A 19,866-nucleotide genomic window follows, 5' to 3' on the forward strand; every position below is an offset into this window, starting at 1 on the left:
TCTCTCCTTCTGCTCCAACCCCATCCCCCCCACCTCCCACCATCTCTCTCTGTCTTAAAAAAAATAAATAAGTCTTTAAAAAAAACAACAACAACAAACCACAGAACCAATGAAGCATAAAAATAAAGAAAAGCTTAAATCTGAAGTAGAAATATCCACCCTGAGGTGTGTGCTGGGAAGAAAATAGCTCTGGCACTACACAGAGCTCTAGTGTCCTTGGACCTTAGGGTAGCTGCTCAAAGGACCAGTTTGCACTGCTAAATATACAGCTAAATGTAGGTATTGGGTTACTATTTTTTAATTAAAAAATTTTTTTTTACCCCTGTATAGCCGCCTTCAGTGCTCACAGCCCACCAGTGAGGAGGCTGGGCAGTGGTTCAGGGCTGCATGCTCCTCTGGCATTGATATAGTATGAGAGGCCCACAGAGAAAGGCCTGCCATCAATCCATCACTATTCTCTTGCACTGGCTTTTAAAAGCATTTCTACAAATGTGACAACTTCATGATCTGCTGAATCTGGATGATGAGCACATGAAAGTTCATTTTATTGTTCACTTTACTTTTTAAAAAAGATTTTATTTATTTATTCATAAGAGACAGAGAGAGAGAGAGAGAAAGAGAGAGAGAGAGAGAGAGAGGCAGAGACACAGGCAGAGAGAGAGAAGTAGACTCCATGCAAGGAGCCCAATGTGGGACTTGATCCGGGACTCTAGGATCATGCCCAGGCTGAAGGCAGGTGCTAAACCGCTGAGCCACCCAGGGATCCCCTGTTCACTTTACTTTTGTGTAGATTGATGTTTTTTCACCATAAATACTGATATAAAATATTCTGGTATAATCACAGCTTATTTTACAACCAGAGCCATGGAAAGAAGAAAATAGGTCTATTTTTCCTAACTCCAAGAGGATCTGACAATTCTTTTATGCTTGTTTGAATTAATTACAATAGATCAGTTACAATGTTGATGAAGAAATTAAAATTGAACTTCCTGTAACAATGGGGAAATAAAATTTCTCAAAACAAACAAGTAAAACAAGCATTATTGTCTCATAATTAAGGGTAATATAACAATAAACCATTATAGTTAAAAATAAAAATGTAACTGTTGAACTTAAATGCACACTAGCCAGGAATCAATTTCATCATGATAAGAAACATAATCTGTCAAGGAGGGATCTTCACCCCAATTTGGCTAATGTTTACATTTTTTAGTGTCCTCAACACATCTGATTGGTTAATGGAGTCCATCTTTGATCTTTATCTCTGTATCAAGCTGCAATGGCCTGCTCAGAGTTTTGAAACCTTAAAATGTCCCTGTCAACATCTCATCTGCCCAAGATTCCTATTATTGAAACATATGGCACCTCTGGTACAATCTGGAATTCGATTTGATCAAGGCTGACTCAAAGAGATTTGAGCTTATGGAAATTTTTCTATCTTTTCTGCTCCAGGTCTGTAACTTTGAGAACCTAAGAGTGAGAAGGCTTGGAAGAGATTACTACTATGTGAGGGCAGTTGCCCTCTCTTAAATATTCCACACAGCTCCTGCAGGATCATCAGGAGATCTGGCAGCAGTGGGATTTAGTGTAAATAATATGTGTGCCAACAAGAAAGAAGTGGGTTCTGATCAAGCTCCAGAACCATCTCTTCCTGCGTGTGGAAGGCAGACCTGGCTGTGAAATTCCCTAGAGTTTTCAGACTCGGGAATGTGGAGTCTTCAAAAGGGAGCTACTGAAGTTCCTACTAAATGGGAAACGAAGTCAAGTTCTTCTGAGGTTAAAGAGTCGTTTGTAGGGCAAGAAAATCAAGGAAAGTGGTAAAAGTTTGAAATAGTTTCTGTGAGGAATAGGAGAAACATAGTACAAAGCGTTTACTGACGGACTTTGCCATTGTGAGGAAGGATAAGCTGAGGTTAGATCATTTTATTGCATGATGTTCTTAGTAACTTGCATTCAAGGGCTGAGAAGAGGGATGGATGAATATGATGATGGGAGGCAAAGGGGCAAAGGTGCTGAGATCATTGATGACACAATGATTGAGCTGATACAACCTGGGGTCTAGGCTGAGTTAAAAAAGGAGAGAAAACAGAAGGCCAGGAAAGTTAGTGGGAAACACAGGAGGCGGTCCCTGGGGACTTGGCTGGTCAAAGGCCAAGTGAAGGAGTAAGATGTGGGAGAGGCAGAAGGTTGTGATCAGTGAGCAATTTACCAGAATTCAGTATATCAGAGGTGGAGCACATAGACGTGCAAAGATCTCCAGGTGTGCCTATGGGAGGAGGTAGTTGTTATGGGATAAAGGTCATTGTACACATCAAGCCACCATGAAGCTACAGTGTGGGATGACTAATCCATACGGCTGTTAACACTGATGACAGATAGCAAAGAAAAAGTCTGGCCTGAATTTAGGAGAGAATACTGAAATATTGATAGATAACTGGCTGCTTTTGTTTGGGAATATCCATTCCAGCCTCTACTCTCTATCTGTTGCCTTCTGGCACCCTGTTTGCTTGTTCTCTGCATATTTCCCACCACACCTGCATCTCCACACCCCATTTCATCCACACAAAAAATTCTCCCCTCAGAGGCCACTTGTCATAAATTAAGAGAGAGCAATTGAAAGGTCCTGGACATAAATCTCTCATTAATTCAAAAGAGAAAGAAGTGAAAACAACAATAATTTATAAGGAAGATGAATGGTTTTATCATAATGAGTCAAGAAATCAGGACATTTATTGCAGGTTTAGTTTGTGCTTAGCTTAGGGTTCAAGTGTATAGGTTTTGCAGTTCAGCAGTCCAAAGACCAAGTCTGCCACTTAATAGCTGCCTGAACAGGGCAAATATTACTTTATCTCACAAAATACCTCCTACTGCATAGAGTTACTATGAAGATTAAATGAGACGTATCTTGTAAAGTATAAAATACTTAGCATAATCTACGCTCAGTCCAGCTGGCTATTATTACCATTCTTTTCCTTCCTATGCCCTGAAGCATTTTTCTCACAGGTTCCTCTTTCAGAGAATGTAATGTGATGGATCCATCTTATTCCAACTCAGGGCTGTGTGCTTCTCTTCCTAGCTTGCAGTTTGGTTGACAGCTGAGATCCACCATGGAAATTGGCAAATACTTACAAAATGGAGGAGGGGGTTGGTGGCCTTCATGAGATAGGCAGTCTATTCACCAGCACACTGCTGCCCTTGGGTTTCAGCTTGCCTGTTCCCTTCTCAGATCTGTAGATGACCTGCTGGGCAACTCCTAGCCCATTCCCAGCCTCTTGCAAGCTTTCATCCAGTGAGATTCCCCTGGCCTGAGATGGTACCTTTTCCTGCTCCCACAGTCTCTAGCACCCTCTGACTGGTGGGCTCTGTGAAGGATTACAATCGCCAGAACTTCCATTTTTCACAGCTCTTCCTATTTTGTTGTCTCTACAGTGTTTACAGGAGATACAGTCATAGGAGTTTACAGTGTTACAGTCATAGGAGACTATGACACCTCCAGTATTACCCAGCTCCTGCCTAGTTTGTATCATGGAATTTGAATGTTTTTAATTAATTAATTAATTAATTTATTTATTTATTGAATTTGAATGTTTTTAAAAAGTGAAAGAAGAGAGGACTAGGAGAGAGGATGCTGGTTTCCTCTAACCATGTGGAAGAAGTTTGGGTGTGTAAGGTTTCTCATTGCTACCATCTTTTATTTCTTCATTCAGGACAAGAGAAAGGGCTTTACTACTACCTGACCTCTGTCTGACCCATGAGTGCTGCTGTTTTCCCCAGTGACATAGAAGGGAGCAATTGATTAAACTTTTCCAGTTTCAATCTGACTTACACTTAGTGGAGTTCTCTCCTTGCTTCTCCCCATAGGTTAATTATCAGTTTTTTTAATTTTGATCTTGGTATTTATCTTCTTTCTTCTTAGGTATTTTATTTGGAAGTTGAAAAATCTTATGCCAGGATCTGCTAGTTAAATGCCATTTTATATTGGAAATCCTTCTAACAGTAACTCAGTTTTACTCACAAACTTTATTTTTGTTCCTTTTTCACGCCCACCCAAAACTGTCATTAAATAGATTATTTTGTATTGGATTTCATTTTAGGAAGTACAGATGGTAAGGACAGGATCCAATTTAACCCAGAGTTTCTAGGAATTTATTGGAGTGTATAATAGTGCCCTGAATAAAAAGATTCCTCCAATATGTACATGTACAAACTAATTAATAGAATTGTGAAGTCTGCCTGGAAGGAGAGCTGAGAGCTAGGGAATACTCAAATCTGTTATAATTATGTTTTCAAAATTTACCTGTTTAATCAGAACAGATAAAATCTATTTCCAAATTGAAATTTAACACCCCCCCGACCCCAAAAACTAGAGGATTTAGGTAAGGCAAGAAACAAATTCAGGTATTTATTGGATACCATTGACCAAAATAATTCCTGGCAGAGAAAAGTATTATCAAAACTATGCCACAAAGACCTGTATTTTAGGAACACCCTTAGGAATGAATATTATACAATTGATAGTGAACTTTTTCTCATTAAGAACTGATGATTAGATGGTGAACGTTCTTTAAAGGTTGGTCTTGTGTTATGAAGTTCTGGGAACTATGTATGGGTGCTGAGAAACAATAGGCATGAGATGCTACCCTTCTCACTGAATTTTTCAGCATTGGGCAGTCTAGGAAGCTAAGTTATGTCAGTTTGATTTACTTTACTTTCCTGCTGCCAGGTTGTGATTAGCTGTCAAGAGGAGTAACCTCTCTCCTGGGAGTGAATCACCAAGTTCTCTTGTTCCTGTAGGAGTAACACCTTCCTTTGGACACTGGGAGAGCCAAAGGAGTGTGAATGGTTGGCTTTGTTAAACAAATCAGAATCTTTTTATATGGCAGTAGGCGCCAGCTTGGGTTCATCAGGAGCAAGGCATGCCAAAGTAAACTCATTCATTTTCTTCTGTGAAGGAGATTGGTAGAAGAGGAGGAAGCTGTTGATAGCTATTTCTTGGTTTAATGAGACATGTGACAAAGACAATCATGATATTCTTCTGAATGAGTCCAGGAAATGTGGTGTGGAAAATAATACAATGGATTGTGTGGGTTAGATTCTCAGCTAATTTGGGCAGCCTGGGTGGCTCAGGGGTTTAGCTCCGCCTTTGGCCCAGGGCCTGATCCTGGAGACCAGGGATGGAGTACCCCATTAGGCATTCCTGCATGGAGCCTGCTTCTCCCCCCCCCTCTCTCTGTGTCTCTCATGAATAAATAAATTTTAAAAATCTTTAAAAAAAAAGATTCTTAGCTAATTTAATAACAGTGGTCAAACACCTCTGATTAATCTACCTGTGTTGGCTTGGACGGGTTTGTGTTTTTTGGTAGTTTTATCAAGATTCATGAACTAGTCATATTTTTATTATCTACCTTCATGAAGACCTAGAAGAGATGCTTACCAAATAGAAGACTAAAAGTGGGAGGGATCAATTACAGATTGGATGATAGAATCAAGATCTCCACAGACTACATGATAGACTCTCAAAAGATAAAATTTGTTCTAGATTAGTAAATTTACTTAAGCTTAAAAGATCAGCCTCACAAATAGAAGTCGAAGGAGACCTAGCATAGGAAAGAAACTTCTTTAAAAAAGCAAAGGTTTGTGTTTTTTTAAGAATTTGTTTTTAAGTAATCTTCACACCCAACATGGGGCTTGAACCCACAACCGTGAGATCAAGAGTCACATGCTCCACTGACTGAGCCAGCCAGGTACTCCAAAGCAAAGGGTTTTGTTGATTTTAAGCGTATGTTACTTGATAGTAAGAAAAGGCAAGTACAACCTTAGGTTCTTCTTTTTTTTTTTTTAACCTTAGGTTCTTTTAATAAAAGGACAGCAAAAGAAAGATAGAGCCAAGTGTTTTCTCTAATGATCAGACCACACTCATTCCTGACTACTTATTACCACGGATCAGGACATCATTCTAGAAGTTATTGGGATCCAAAGATGGATCAGTCTGAGTCACTTAAGGATGTTTATTCAGAAGATAAGTCTGTACTTTAATAACTATAGTGGAAGGTAGGAATTGAGGTATCGTAAGAGAAGCACAGATAAAGTTATGTGTAAATTTGGAGGAGCCAGAGATAACTTCTAGGAGTAGGGATCAAGAAATGCTCACTGAACAGAGGGAATAGTTGGAGCAAAGAATACAGTCAAATCTCTTGTGTTGTGGAGGAGTCTTGTAGAGATCTCGGTGTCTGTAGCCAGAGGTATTTGGTATGGTTGCAGAGGACCAACTTGAAGTGTCAGATGCAAAACAAACCAAATTTGAAATCCCAAGGACAGAAATGGTACAAAAAGATAAGTCTGATGAACTTTATCAAGAGTAATAGTTTGAAAGAAGATGAGAAAGGTAAATTGGAACCAGATCATTGTGCTTCATTAATATCGATGGGAAAGGACTTCAAGTCTTCAAAGAGGTCCTCTCTCAAACAGGAGTTGGAATTCCCAACCTGGCCTCTCTGTTCTCTGACCTTCACAGTCTTAACTCTGGATTATTATTCTCCAGCTCATGCTACTGGCTATCTGATGCCTCCTGTTACACAGAACTATGTATGACTCTGATTTCCCTTATCTCTGCTTTTGCATCACATCTATACTCTATCCAAAACCCAATCCCAATACATTTATGTCTTATTAATTCTTGTAGTGACGCCAAGCAAAGATGTTTGCATTTCACAGAACCTACAGAGAAGTGACACAACCACAGAAGTGATTAAAACAATTTATCAGCCACGAAAGGTAGATAGAATGGGAAGAAGATTAAAGCAGAGAAAGAGGTAATGAAAGTCAGATTTAGGATTGTACTTAGAGAAATATGGAGGAGAGAGCACTGTTAACAGATACACATAGTCCCCTCTATTTTTTTTTTCATTAAACTTTTGTTTTAATGGGTCTCAAAATTCTGTGACAGATTTTTGGTCAAGTTGTTTCCATTAAAAAAGTACTGATTTTAGGGATCCCTGGGTGGCTCAGTGGTTTAGCACCTGCCTTTGGCCCGGGGCGTGATCCTGGAGTCCCAGGATCGACTCCCACATCGGGCTCCCTGCATGGAGCCTGCTTCTCCCTCTGCCTGTGTCTCTGCTTCTCTTTCTCTCTGTGTCTCTCATGAATAAATAAATAAAATCTTTATTAAAAAAAAGTACTGATTTTAAAAACTAATAATTTAAAACTGCCACACATGCACAAAAAAAAAAATGGTCCACAAAACATTCTCCTTTCCTTCTGGAGGTTTTACAATGCATTGTCATCATTAACCAGTCTTTTACTATTAAATGTAAATGGCCAATTGACAGGAACAGTTCTGAGACCGTTCTTCCACTGATTCAGACTGGGGTGGCAGGTATTGGGGATAATATTCATTTAGCCTTCTGAGCTTTCTGGGCAGACTTGATGACTTTGCCAGCTCCAGCTGCCTTCTTGTCCACCACTTTGATGACACCCACAGCGACCGTCTGTCTCATGTCACAAATAGCAAAATAGCCCAGAGGAGGAGAGTCAGAGAAGCTCTCAACACACATAGGTTTTCCAGGAACCATATCAACAATGGCAACATCCCTAGATTTCAAGAACTTGGGACCATCTTCCAGCTTTTTTTCCAGAATGATAATCTATCTTCTCCTTCAGCTCAGCAAACTTGCAAGCAATGTGAGCTGTGTGACAATCCAGCATAGGTGAACATCCAGCACTGATTTGGCCTGGATGGTTCAGGATAATCACCTGAGCCGTGAAGCCAGCTGCTTCCATTGGTGGATCATTTTTGCTGTTACCAGCCATGTTGCCATGACGAACATCTTTGACAGATAACTTCTTGACATTGAAGCCCACATTCTCCCCAGGAAGAGCCTCACTCAAAGCTTCATGGTGCATTTCAATGGACTTTACTTCAGTTGTAACATTGACTGGAGCAAAGGTGACCACCATGCCAGGCTTAAGTACCCAAGTCTCCACTCGGCCCACTGGGACAGTACCAATACCACTAATTTTGTAGACGTCCTGGAGAGGCAGACATGAGGGTTTATCAGTTGAATGAGTTGGTGGCTGAATGTAAACCAGAGCTTCAAGTAGTGTGGTTCCACTGGCACTCCCATCTTTACAGGGGACTTTCCATTCCTTGAGCCAAGGCATGTTAGCACTTGGCTCCAGCATGTTGTCACCATTCCAACCAGAAATTGGCACAAATGCTACTGTGTCGGGGTTGTAGCCAGTTTTTTTAGTGTAGGTGCTGACTTCCTTAACGATTTCCTCGTATCTCTTCTGGCTGTAGGGTGGTTCAGTGGAATCCATTTTGTTAACACCAACAATTAGTTGTTTTTCACCCAGTGTGTAAGCCAGAAGGGCATGCTCACAGGTCTGCCCATTCTTGGAGATACCTGCTTCCAATTCACCAACACCAGCAGCAACAATCAGGACAGCACAGTCAGCCTGAGATGTGCCTGTAATCATGTTTTTGATAAAGTCTCTGTGTCCTGGGGCATCAGTAATGGTCACATAATACCTGCTGGTCTCGAATTTCCACAGGGAGATATCAATGGTCATATCACGTTCACGTTCAGCTTTCAGTTTATCCAAGACCTAGCCTACTTGAAGGAGCCTTTCCCATCTCAGAAGCCTCCTTCTCAAATTTTTCAATAGTTCTTCTGTCGATGCCACCACATTTGTAGATCAGATGGCCAGTAGTGGTAGCCTTATCTGAATCTACGTGTCCAATGATGACGGTGTTTGTTTGTTTGTTTGTTTTTCAATGACGATGATGATGTGAGTCTTTTCTTTTCCCATTTTGGTTTAGGTTTAGCGGTGGTTTTCATGACACCTGTGTTCTGGCGGCAAACCCGTTGCCAAAAAAGAAAAAAAAAAGAAAAGCCACACAGTCCCCTCTAAAGCAGTATATCACTAGGGAAATACTGTACATACACTTGCTGTCTTTAGGAACCAGACAAGAATGATCACCATCTTCACAACAAATTAACTCTATGAGAATTTAGCCTACACAAGCACTCAGTGGAAAACAATTAGAAGATTAAAAATGGAAAAGGAAGAGGCACACCTGTCTTTCTTTCCAGAAGATATGAAAAAAAAAAAAAACCCTCCAAAATTGAAAGTAAAATGAAACAATTCAATCTAACTGTATATCAAATTGGCAATACAACCATAAGGAGGAAAAAATTATCTCAATTGTCTTTAGAATATAGGACTCTGTATAGTCTTAAGGCAATATATCATATTTTTTATTTTTCTTAATTTTTAATTTTTTTCATATTTTTTAAAAGGAAAATCCTGTACCTTACTTAGTAGCAACTTCAGTATTGAGAGCATAATTTTGAAGCCATTTCATCTACATCACAGCATAAAAAAGAGTTATATTCACATGATTGGAGCCCAGTATTTTTTACATGAAAGAAGGGATGCAAATACAAGAATCAAAGAAATTGAGAGAAGCTTATGTCATTCAGAGAAAACTAGGAAGGGAACTTCATCAATTTGGTAAGGAGCACACCCAAAACAACAATAGTAACAACAGTTAATATCACTTTAATGGTGAACTATTGAATGCTTCTCCACTGTTTGGGAGCAAGACAATGACATCTATTCTTACCACTTCTATTCACGTTGTACTAAAGAACCTAGCTAGTGCAATAAAACAGTAAAAGGAAATAGAAGGCATACAACTGGAAAAGAAGAAATAAAATTTATTTTATTCACAAATGATTTGATTTGATGGTTGGAAAATCCAGCTGAGTCTACAGTTATTTCTAGAATAATAAGTTGAATTTAGCAATGGTATCTAGATACAAGGTTAATAGGAAATATATTTTTTTGCATATTAGCAATAGTCAACTAGAAAATAAAAATGTTAAAACTACATTTATAAGAGCACAGAATTGCATCAGATACTCCAGAATGAATTCAAAGATATGCAAGACTTCTACATTTGTGGTTTTGAGAACTATAAAACATTGCTAAGAGAAGTTGAAGACCTAATTAAACAGAGAGATATATGTTATTTCAGGAATTGGAAAACTCGGTATTGTTAAGACATCTAGTTTCCCCAACATGATCAATAAAGGTAAGACAATTCTGTAAAAATCTTAGCAGATTTTTAAAAATTGAAACTCATACCTGATTTCAAAAATTATGTGAAAAAACAGTAAAAGGTCTGTGATAGTCAATCTTGAAGAAGAATGGCTTTGAAGGACTAGATGTCAAGAATTAATCTCAAACAATCTAAAAGAGTAATTAAGACACTTTAATATTGACATAAGGACAAATAGTTCAATGGGTCCAGAAATAGAACCATGCGTGTATGGTTACTTGGTGTATAAGAAAATCACCAAAGCAATTCATTGGGAAAGGATGAATTTTTTCAATGAATGGTATTGGAACAATTTAATATTGATATGGAATAAAGACCTTCATAATATGCTTCATCTTATAACATGCACAATTATTAGAGATTAAATATAGATTTAAATGTGAAATATTAAACTATTATACTTATAGAAAAACACATGATATATTCATGAAATTAGGATAGGTAAAAAATTAATAATTAGGACACAAATGAATTAACCATTAAAAAAAGTTCAAAAAAAAAGTTCACAAATCAGACTTCATCAAAATTAAAAACTTTTCACGAAGAGCACCATTATGAGAGCAAAATAAAATCATACATCTACAAAGAGAGTTGAACTGCAATATTTATATAATAGTTTTACTCATAATAGCTAAAAATAGGAAGGTCTCAAATGTCCATCAACAGAAGAATAGGTAAATAAACTGTGTGCATATGGATGATCTCTGGACAATCTTTTAAACTTTTCTATATTTTTTAGGTTTTTCATAAAAAGATTTTGGGTGGAAAAGTACAGGAAAGAAATAAACACAGTGGAGGGCTAAATATGCTGTTTAATTTATTTAGATTTGGAATGAATTTATGAACTTTCTATGTTATGTTTTATGTAGTATATCTGGGTACTATTACATTTAGTATACATATTTTAATAAATCATGAATCTTATTTTGTCAAAACGGTGTAAAAGAAAAAAGAAGCTATGTACATCCCGCTAACTGCAGCTGCACCTATGATAGATCCTATGCCAACATGATGTTTTCAATGAGATTTTTAGAGGTATACAGAATTGCCTAACTTTATCATAATTATTCTTTGAGTGCATAACACCAAAGAAGATAATTGTTCTAAAAACATGGAAAATACAGAAATAACTATAGTCAGCAGTAATTTGGATATACTTCTTTGCTATTAAGTTGCAAATTTTTTATATTACTCAAACTATTTCTAGTGAGGTGTTTTGTTTTGTTTTGTTTTGTTTTACCCAAAAATGCAGGCTGTATTTTCACACAAGAAAAGGTACAATGATTTGAAATTTTAAAAAGAAGGTAATGCATAGCTTTTCAATACAAATGCATGAAAAAAATGTAAGATAAAAATATGAATTGATTGGTGCTTGGGTGGCTCAGTCGGTTAAGCATCCAACTCTTGGTTTTGGCTCAGGTCATGATCTCAGGGTTGTGAGATCAAGCCCTGCGTCAAGCTCTAGGGCTTCTCTATGATTCTCTCTCTCCTTCTCCCTCTGCCCTTCCCAACCCTAAAAAAATAAAAGAATATGAATTGTCTTGAAGTCCTGGGATCGAGTTCCACATTGGGCTCCTCTCGAAGAGCCTGCTTCTCCCTCTACCTATGTCTCTGCCTCTCTCTCTGTGTCTCTCATGAATAAATAAGTAGAATCTTAAAAGAGAGAGAGAGAGAGAGAGAGAGAGAGAGAGAGAGATAGTATCAAGCTTTAAGCCTGAGTGTACATATGTATACTGCAGGGACCATTGCCCAAGATGCTAGCTTTCCCAGGTCCCTCTGAGAAGTTTCTTCCCTGAACTTCCACAGAGGGGAACAGCCCCAGGGTGGGGGTGCTCTTGCCTCAGCTGACTACAATAAGTTATCCTATAGGGATTGCAGTGATTTTTCTGAACCTATCAGAATCTCTATCCTAGGAAGTTTGGAAAGTTTCAAAAGGTACCTGAGCAGTTGACAAATTGTAGTAGAAGTCAAACTCACATAGTAAGAAAACAATATGCAGATGCCATGAGGGAGTAGAAGCCATGAGTAAGCCAAAGCCATCAATTAACAAAAAGCATGAGTAGGAGAAAGGATTGCTATCAGGTAGTTGGGTGACAGGAGAGGGAAGAAGCAGAAATGATTTTGAGCTCTGTTGATAATGCTTATATAATTCTCACCTCTTGCCAGTTATGTCCTAAGTGTTTTAGATGCACTTACTTATTGAATCCTCAGTTTAAGGTAGAGAGTTCCATTATTCTCGTTTGTACAGATGAGGAAACTGAGGCAGAAAAGTATTAAGTGTCTTGGCAGTCTGGTTCCAAGTGCTTTTAGGCACTACACTGTGCTGTTGCGCTACATGACCCAGCAGGAGGGGGCAGCTGAGCTGCACAGGGTCAGGTCCAGCTCTAAAGCTGATCCTGTTTTTCCCCTTGATGTTTTTTTGTGCAATTTGTCCTGATTTTTGTTTTGTTTTGTTTTTGTTTTTTAAGGTTTTATTTATTTACTTAAGAGAGAGAGAAAGAGAGAGAGTACAGAAGAGGGAGAAGCAGACTCCCTGCTGAGCAGAGTCTGATACCAGCTCCATCCCAGAATCTGAGCTCAAGGCAGATACTTAGCCAACCGAGCCATCCAGTTGCCCCGGTTGTTGCTCTTTTTGTTGTTGTTTAACGAAGTCTGGTTCTATGTCAGAGGATCCTATCTTCTATCAAACAAGGACAGAGGAAAAGGAATGGCCACCAGGAAACAAAGAGGAGTAGTGAGTTGAAAGTAAGCAGGCACCTCATCAGAAAGGGCCTTTAAGCCATGTTAAGGTATTAGAACTTTTCCCCAAAAGCAAGGGGTATCACTGAGTTGTTGTAAGCGGGGAAGATGGGGGGGGGGGAAGAAGATCACGATGAGCTCCACATTTTATTTATTTATTTTATTTTATTTTTAAGTAATCTCTCTGCTCAATTTGGGGCTCAAACTCACAACCCTAAGATCAAGAGTTACAGGCTCTATTTAACTGAGACAGCTAAGCACCCCGAGATCCACATTTTTAGAATGATTATCCTGGCTGCCCTTGTGGAAGAGTGAGATAAGAGGCAATGTGAGTGGTGGCAGGCCAAAGCAGTCTGGGGTGAGCAGTGATGATAGGCTGAGTTAGGGAAGTAGGCAGTGGGGATAAAGAGGTGTGGATTAGTCTGAGAGATATTTAAGCAGGAGAATTCAAGATGAGGGAAGGAAAAGTCAGTAATGATAAACCAGGGAAACTGGGTCAATGTTGCCATTTACTGAACTAGAAAACAGTAGGAAAGAGTTCATCAGGTAGGATCAGCTTCATAGGTGTGTGACCTCTGTTGTCACATGGGGTCCTGCACTTAGAAGGCCTCCATGATTGGCTTACTGGTCTGTTAGTGCCGCTCCTAATAATTTTTTAAAGATTATTTATTTATTTTATTTATTTATTTGAGAGAGAGCGAGCACAAGCAGGGGGGGAAGGAGCAGAAGGAGAAGCAGACTCCCCACTGAACAGGAACCTGACTACGGGCTCAGTCCCTAGGTCCTGAGATCACGACCTGAGCTGAATGGAGACACATAAGCATAGCCTGAAGGGGAAGCCACTATGAACCTCTAAATAAAAATCTTAAAGAAAACTATAATCATAAGCATAGCATGCTTAGTGAGTTCTGTGAGCTGCTCTGGCGAATTAATTGAAACTGAAGGGATCATGGGAACTCCTAAATCTATAGTCCATCAAAAGCACAGTTAGTCTCTGAGATTTGCAGTTCGTGTCTGAAGGGGAGACAGTCTTGAGGAGGGCTTTATTTATTTATTTATTAAAGGTTTTATTTATCTATTCATGAGAGACGCAGAGAGAGGCAGAGACACAGGGCAGAGGGAGAAGCAGGCTCCATGCAAGGAGCCCGACGTGGGACTCGATCCTGGGTCTCCAGGATCACATCCTGGGCTGTGAAGGCAGGCGCTAAACCACTGAGCCACCCGGGCTGCCTGAGGAGGGCATTAAACTGTGGGGTCTTCACTAACTCCAGCTCATTAATATCAGATTTGAATGAAATTGTAGGACACTCACTTGGTGTCAGAGAATTGGTGTCGGAATAGTCGAGCTGTAGTAGGCACTCTGTTGTGCCACCCAGCCCAGGTTCTGGCTTCAGAACTGAAGTACTCATTCTCCCAGCTGAGGGATCAGAACAGCTGGCTGCTGATGGCTCATGGCTCTGTCCCTCCCTAAAAGATGTCCTGGCAGAAGACAGTTGAATTGCCCATGATTATTCCCCTTCATCCTTGGCACAGTCTGCATCCAATGACTAGAGAAGCCTGACCCCTCTTGCCCCAGTGCATAACAACTCTGAACGCGTATCCCAGCTTCAAAGCTCCCTGTGGCATCAGCTATGGGCTCTATGCCCAGTGTATTGTAGAGACACTTCTCCTTCTGCCCAGGCTTACTGCTCTTACTCCCTTACAAGTGGTGTTTCCTAAGGCACCCCAAGTACACTACCTGCACAAATTTCAATCTGTTTCCCAGGGGAACTGGATTGAGGATAGAGTCACTATGAACCTCTAAAAAGGAATAAAGTATGCAGCCTTTTGCCAAATTTGACAGTGGAGTCCTTTTACTAGAGCATCACGTGGAGTGGGAGTGTTCCTGACTGGCTGGCTTTCAGAAGGGAAAAAAGATTATTTATTTGAAAAGAAGAAAAAAACTTAAGCGGGGCTGGGACTGATTGATTGGCTTGCAGAAGTGCATTCTGTGAGGCAAGTTGTCCTTGATGGATTAAATGAAATCTGATAATGGTAGCTACTCATTCCTATGGCTACAGAAAAATCAGGTTTTCTCTTACTGTGAGTGTACAAACTAATTTTTATAATATTGAGGAGATATTCTTTTTACCATCATTGAAGAGAATAAGAAAACTGAAAAGAGAAGATTAAGTAACTTGTCCAAGGTCCAAAGTAACAGGGACAAATTTCATATCTCCAGATTTAAAACTTGCTACAAAGCTACAGGTAATCAAGATAGTATGGTATTGGCCAAGGATAAACATATGGATCAATGTAACAGAATGGAGAGTCCAAAAATATACCCTTTACATCTATGATCAGTTGATTTTTTTCATTTTATTTATTAATATTTTTAAAAATTTAAATTCAGTTAGCCAGCATATAGTAGTACATCATTAGTTTCAGATGTAGTGTTCAGTAATTTATCAGTTGCATACAGATCAATTGATTTTTGACAGGGTGTCAAAACAATTCATTGGGTTAAATGGCAAAACGACAGCCATATGCAAAAGAATGAACTTGCTGTCATACTGTACAAAAATTAACTCAAAATGGATCATACACCCAAATATAAAAGCTAAAACTATAATTTTTAGAGGAAAACTTAGAAGGGCACCTGCGCGGCAAAGTCAGTTAGTGTCCAACTCTTGGTTTTAGCTCAGGTCATGATCTCAGGGTCCTGGGATTGAGACCCAAGTTGAGCTCCAGGCTCAGCATAGAATCTGCTTGAGATTTTTTTCTCTCTCTTCCTCTGCCCCTTCCATTCATGCGTGTTCTCTGTCTCTCTCTCTCTCTCTCTCTCTCTCTCTCAAATAAATAATCTTTTAAAAAAAGAAGAAAAAAACTTAAGGATAGATCTTCATGGATTTAGATTAAGTAAAGCCTTCTGAGATGTAACACCAAACACATGCAGCAGAAGAAAAAGGAAAATTTCATTGGACTAAATTGGATTTCATCCAAATTAATAGCATTTGTGCTGCAAATGGTATCATCAAAAAAGTGAAAAGACAACCCACAAAATGGGGGAAAATATTCACATATCATATATTTGATAAGGAACTTGTATCCAGAATTTATAAAGAACTCTTACAATCTAGATTTTAGAAGGCAAATGACCCCATTAAAAACATGGACAGAGGACTCAAATAGGCATTTCTCTAAAGAAGTACAAATGGCTGGTGAGCACATGAAAAGATGCTAAGCATCATTAGCTTTCAGGGAAGAATCCAATGAAAACAGAAGCAGTCCACATGAGAGAGATTACAACGGATGAGGCCAAGTTTTGAGAGAAAGAAGGAGTTCAAACCGAGGACACAGTTGGAGGATTTACTTTTGGAAAATAGGATATTTCTATAAGGCAATAAGGAAAGGGCAATCTGGTAGGCAAACATGTTTGCAGATGATAAAAGAAAACCTGATGGATTCCCCTTCCCATGGCTCCTACCTTCACAATAAATCTTGAGGCAGGGTGATCCAAAAGAAGTGAAAAGCTGAATATTTCATTTAGCTCTGAATAATGAAGATTTTTAATGAGTTCAAAGTTTTAGTGGAATATATAGAATTATTCTTTTTTAACTTTCTAATTAAAAAGTTATATAGCCCCTTTATAGAAAAATTTAAGGCAATTAAAGAAGAAAAAGCTGCTTGTAGTCTCATGACCCTAATATAATCACCATTATTGTTTTGATGAATTTTCTTCTGGTCTTTTTTAAGCATTAAAAAAAACTCACTGTGTTCAAAATGTACAAGTAATTAGTATCTTCAAGTTTTGGTTTTAGGTTTTTCTTTTCTTATAAGATTCCCCACCCCTTCTTCCTTCCCTGCTACCTCATGATGGCATCTAGCCTTAATAAAGCAGACATTTTTAGGGGCTGCATAAACTTGATAAACAAATTTATTATAATTTAACAGTAAGTCCCCACCAATTGGACTTCATTACAATTTCCCAATATTATAGTAACTTCAGAAAAAACATTTTTATACCTAATATGGATTATTTCTTTAGAATAAATTAACGAATAGAATTGTTTGGTCAGGAACCATAGGTAATTTTATACCTTATGATATAAAGTGTTGACTCAGGGGTCCCTGGGTGGTGCAGCGGTTTGGCGCCTGCCTTTGGCCCAGGGTGCGATCCTGGAGACCTGGGATCGAATCCCACATCGGGCTCCCGGTGCATGGAGCCTGCTTCTCCCTCTCTGTGTCTCTGCCTCTCTCTCTCTGTGACTATCATAAATAAAAATTAAAAAAAAAATTTAAAGTGTTGACTCAAATACACACTTGCGAAACTGTTTCACCTCAACAATAATTAAAATGAAAACAAGGTATCATTTTTGACCCACCATCAATTTGGCCTACCACATTAGCCCAAAAAATTAATAAATGAAAAAATTTATATTAGTAAGTTGTTATGAAGTTTTTTATAAAGCAATTTGACAGAAAATATCAATGATCATAAACATTTTTACACTCTGGTTGTAAAATATTTTAAGGACATTGCCAAATTAGAGCGTCTTTTGCAAAGGTATTCAAGATTTCCAATTTCAGAAAAAGGTAGTCTGCTCAAAATTTCAAAGGTCAAAAATAAGGAAAATGAGCAGCCTTCAGTTGGGTATGACCACTACAAATTCAGCAAACAAGACATTACATAACAAATTCTATGTTTTCATTACTCATCAAAAACAATTAAAATGAGCAAGAAAAATATTCTCATCAAATATACAACTTGAACAAATAGATGAAATTTCTGCAACTTCAAATTTTGTAACAAATGGAAAATTTAACTATTGATTAAAAACATGAAAATATGGGTAGATTCCATTTGTACTTTTGCCCCAGTCTCTGCGTGGGCCTGTGAGGGCAGAGAGGGTGTATTGAAAGGAAGATATTAACCAGCAGGTCAATATTTCCGTGGGGAAGGATTTGCTTTTTTTTTTTTTTTTTTTTAAAGATTTTACTTATTTATTCATGAGAGACACACACACACACAGAGGCAGAGACACAGGCAAAGGGAGAAGCAGGCTCCATGCAAGGAGCCCAATGTGGGACTCGAACCCCGGAATCCAGAAATCACGCCCTGGGCGTGATTGAGGCAGGTGCTCAACTGCTGAGCCACCCAGGCATCCCAGGGATTTGCTTTTTAATTTTACTAAGCTCTATTTTTGTATTTTTTTTGTTTCTAAATCAAATATAACAATATTTGAGGAACACAAACCTTAAATATAGTTACAAAAATATAAATAATATAAATTTTTAAAATAAAACATATTCCTATTTATTTTATGCAAAATTATTATATATATAAAAATGATGGTGAGCTTTATGTGTCAGCTTAAAGCTGACAGCCTTGGTGAGTCTATACTACTCAGTTATTCAATCACACTAATCTAGGTGCTGCTGTGGAGGTATTTTGTAGATGTAGTTAACACCTACCATCAGCTGACTTTGAGTAAAGATTACCCTCCACGATATGAGTGGGTCTCATCTCATTAGTTGAAAGGCTTTCAATGCAAAAACTAAGGTTTCCTCAGCAAGAAAAAATTCTGCCTCAAGAACACAGCATCAGTTCTTACTGGCAAACCCCTAGCCTTGCTAATCTGTCCTATAGATTTCAGATTTACCAGCCTCAATAATCGCCCAATCCAATTTACTGAAATAAGTCTCTTTAATCCTAACCGATACATTGTTTTAAAAGCAAGATATTTTTTCTTCTAAAATATTCAAGATTGTTTATTAAAACTAAGTGTCCAATATACATCATAATTCATTAACATAAAAATTTAAACTCAAAGCATTTAAGTGAAATTGTACTTCAGTTTTTGGAAGTTTATTTAAATTCCAGCCCTCAATGTTCACCCAATTGCACTGTGAAGAATTGCTATGTTTCATTTAGATATATTATGTCAGTTAGGGCCAGTTAGGAAAAGAGAAATCACACCAGTTGATTGAACAACAAATATTTAAGGAATTGGTCAGACTGGTATCAGAGGACTAAAACACTGAAAAGAGACCAGAAAGGTAACATTGAAGATAGCACAAGTAGAAGTTACCATGCCTCGGGGTGGGAGAACAAAGAAGAAACTAGAAGTTTGGAGGAGGGCAGTGCAGAGCTGGGGTGGAGACTTTTGAACAGAAGAGCCACCTGGCTGGCTAGCGGATGCTGTGATTCTGGCTCTGGGACCACTGCAAAATGCTGGCCACAAATCAGGTATCGCTGCTGAGCTGAAGGGCTGTTGTGGAGGTGATGATGACAGGAACACCCAGCTAACAGGAAGGAAGAGCAAGCCCCCCCTTCTCTGGCCTTCCAGCTGCCCACCACTCCATCGTGTTCCCTATTGGCAGAAAATAGAAGTGTAGTGTGCAGAGATCCAGTAACCACCTCAGCGCAAAATACAGAAGGTGGTGTAGTATCTGAGAGACAATACACATTTAAAAGTACAACAACTTATTTGGTGTTATAAATGTTCCTCTGTGACCATATGCAACTGTTGTGAATACGACATCAATTTGTTGCTTCCTCCAGAGCCGTGAATTAGAACACAAAGAATAACAAGAATGCTTGGCACTATCGGGAAATACTTCACTGTGAAAGAATCTGTTGCCTTCCTGCTTTCTGAGAAGAATTTGACAAGTTAACAAATTTGTCTTTTTCTAACCTAAGCACTTCTGCTTCTCAAATCTGCCCTGGACTCCAAAAGGATGTTGGCCTCCAGTATTGGCAGTGGAACAACCCACAAATTTTCATGGCATTTTGACACAGTTGCCTTTTGTATTGAGGATGTAGGGCAAGCCATGTGAAGAAGGATTCCCCCGGGGTTTGAGCAGGAGCAGATGCTTAGGTTACAGGTTGGGCTGTGCCAGGGCTGATGGTAGGATCCCAAGTGGCAGGCATGCTCTCTAATATTTGTGTATGTGCGTGGGTATGTGTTCACGTTATGCAAGGTTTGCGGTGTGCAGGGCAAGTCTAGAGCATCAAGTTC

General features: G+C 38.8%; 1 non-coding gene across 1 annotated transcript; it reads right to left on the minus strand.

The window, feature by feature from the left end:
- Positions 1–320: 320 nt before the first annotated feature.
- On the minus strand, positions 321–457 carry LOC129514324 (small nucleolar RNA SNORA42/SNORA80 family). The gene has a single exon (XR_008665395.1). It is a non-coding gene; the product is annotated as a small nucleolar RNA SNORA42/SNORA80 family (small nucleolar RNA).
- Between the last annotated feature and the right edge of the window lie 19,409 nt (positions 458–19,866).

The sequence above is a fragment of the Nyctereutes procyonoides genome, unplaced genomic scaffold (assembly GCF_905146905.1).
Source record: "Nyctereutes procyonoides isolate TBG_1078 unplaced genomic scaffold, NYPRO_anot_genome, whole genome shotgun sequence".
Taxonomy (NCBI): domain Eukaryota; kingdom Metazoa; phylum Chordata; class Mammalia; order Carnivora; family Canidae; genus Nyctereutes; species Nyctereutes procyonoides.